Source organism: Theropithecus gelada, chromosome X (assembly GCF_003255815.1).
Source record: "Theropithecus gelada isolate Dixy chromosome X, Tgel_1.0, whole genome shotgun sequence".
In the NCBI taxonomy this organism is placed as follows: Eukaryota; Metazoa; Chordata; class Mammalia; order Primates; family Cercopithecidae; genus Theropithecus; species Theropithecus gelada.
Window position 1 is genome coordinate 10,735,735 of NC_037689.1, and position 2,977 is coordinate 10,738,711.

Consider the following 2,977-nt stretch of genomic DNA (forward strand, 5'->3'; position numbering starts at 1 on the left):
CTGTCTCAGACTCCCATGTAGCTGGAATTACAGGCACGTGCCACCATGCCTGGCTAAGTTTTGTATTTTTTTAGTAGAGATGGGGTTTCACCATGTTGGCAGGCTGGTCTCAAACTCCTGACCTCAAGTGATCTGCCTACCTTGGCCTATCAATGTGCTGGGATTACAGCCATGAACCACTGCACCTTGCCATGTTCTGTATCTTTTTTCTTCTGAAATATATGCTTTATTTTAAATTTAAAGAAAAGAAATGTTTAAAATAAACATTTTTTTCCACAAATTACAATCAAGCACTCAAAACAATTTAGGAATTTTAAACACTAATTCTTAATTCAAAGTAATGACATCCATGGAATACATTCTGGCATTGGCCCAATATGAAGTTTACTTAATATTGGTATTTTACATATTTTTCATCCTTCCTAAAATTCAATGATAAAAGTGATTTGACTTTACAAGGTGAAGCCTTTTATGTAGTACCCCAGAGATAACTTTTTCAAATACAAAACATTTATACCAGCAAGGAAATTATAAAAACATATATAAAGTATACTGAAGGATGTAATTTAAAGGCTGTCTGTATATATAGATGCATTTCACCTTAAAAAGTACTCTTGCACATCAAAATGCTTTCACTGAATATAGATGCCATTACATTCTCTTACTTATATTACAAAGCAAATGGCAGGTTCATAAACGTTGTTCTATTATGTATCAACTGAAAAAAATGGATATTCCACAAAAAGGCTTTGGAGATACATGGGAGTGGAATGTGCCTACATTTAGAGCCAAGCTTTTACAGGGAGCCAAGCTCCCATGGACCACTGAAAACAGCTGCTACCCTCAGAATGACAAGATGGTCTTGTTAATGATTTCACTGGACTCTCAAATCTCCTCTTCCTTGATCACTAGTGGAGGCGCAAACCTGATGATGTCACCATGGGTTGGCTTGGCCAGAAGTCCATTATCTCGAGTCTTAGAAACACCTTCCAAGCATCACGATCTTTGGTTTCTTTAATAACAATAGTGTTTAATACTTCTTTTCCTCACTGGGCATGGTGGCTCACCCCTGTAATCCCAGCATTTTGGGAGGCCTAGGCAGGGGGATCCATTGTTTTCTTAGCTGGAAATGATCCTGGAATTTAGTGAGTACCTATTACTTAATCTAACATAACATAACTTTAATATTTCATCTTCATATGGTAAGAGTAAGAGAAAAAAAGATTTCAAATTACATGAAAACTTCACTTATAAACATGTATCTCACATTTACCTCATTTATTCATTTTAACAATTATACCTAGATTACTTATGAAAACTGACATATTGAACAAAGCCAGTCGGCCGGGGGTGGTGGCTCACATCTGTAATCCCAGCACTTAGGGAGGCTGAGAAGGGCAGATCACTTGAGGTCAGGAGTTCAAGACCAGCCTGGCCAACACAGTGAAACCCCACCTCTACTAAAAATACAAAAATTATCCAGGCATGGGGGCACATGCCTAGAGTCCCAGCTACTTGGGAGGCTGAGACAGGAGAATCTCTTGAACCTGGGAGGCAGAGGTTGCAGCGAGCTGAGATAGCACCACTGCACTCCAGTCTGGGCGACGGAGGGAGACTCTGCTCTAAATAAATAAATAAATAAATAAATAAATAAATAAATAAAGCTAGTCATCAGTTCGAGTTATTTTCCTGTTAAAACATTTTTATAGCCTGTAAATGTCAGGTGTTCACCTGAGCAAAAACCTTAAATATATGAGTATTTTGCCAATAACTCAGAAAATACAGTGGTTTTATTACACCCACAATATTAAATTAGTCTTACTTATCAAAGAATTGCACATAAGAGACCATTCTGTTTTTAGGTTAGGTTTATCTTTCATAACCTTAAAACATCTAACAGAGACAAATATAGAACCAGTAAACCGGACCAAAAAAGAGTGACAATTTTGAAAACATTTATCATTTTATTTTACCAACAATTTTAAAACCAACTTATTTTTCAAAGATTTAATTGAAGTTGCATGAACTAAATGCATTTTAGTTAATTACTGTATATTTATACGAGCACCTATTTAAGCCAATCTGAATAGGATTCTTTAAATAATTGTTTGCCAACGATTCCAGATTATACCATGTAGACACATTTAACATAACACATGTACATATGTATGAATACACCCAAACACGGATATGTACATAAACAAAGATAGCTTTCATTTTAGAATTTTGATTATGGGACAGTAAAACATACAAACTCATCAATTTATAAAAGACGTTGGATCTAATTTCTGACAAAATGGAAGAAGGCTAAATTTTATTTAAGATTTTTCTCCTCAATAGGTAATCTTATGAAGGTGGTGACCCAAATTTTGGGTAAAGCAGTTTGAGTCAGTTACCAACATGTTGAATTAGACAAAGAATTGTTAACGGTAAAATGTGACTGAATTATGTGAGGAGGCCCAAAAGATAAGAGGTATTCTCATAAGCTTTGTATAGTGTTCTCTTGGTCTCAATTCCTCATCCTTGAAGATAAGACTGTTGTCTTTCCTTTTACTATAGGAAGGAGATCTTTTACATGGGAATTTCATCTTTTGCTTTTAAGAAACACTACAAAGGTCAGTGATTTTATTTGTATCTGATGTTTTTCAACTGTCTTTATTTTAATAGTCAGTATGCCAGAGTAGCTGAGGCGTTTTGGGAAAAGAGTTTTGCTTAAAGAAGGATAAGGGGAAGAGGTAAAGGAAGGAGAGGGGAAGGCTTTGGAGAAGAAAATCTCAGCTAGCTTTAGACAGTATTTTGCAGTGAGGCAGTCTTTGAGTCTTGAATGTGTTCTGGAGCCTCAAGATACCGAGACAGGAGTCCCATATGGACTGTATTATTTTAGTTCACTTTGAGGAAAACAGACTGCATGAATGATCCCCATAATGTCAGCACATATTACCAGCTGGCATCCCAGAAAGAGGGAACTATGTTGGCA

The 2,977-nt window shown here is 36.1% G+C and overlaps 1 pseudogene; it reads right to left on the minus strand.

Moving 5' to 3' along the window:
* Positions 1-843: 843 nt before the first annotated feature.
* Positions 844-2,977, minus strand: part of LOC112616313 — a 15,941-nt pseudogene continuing 13,807 nt past the window's right edge.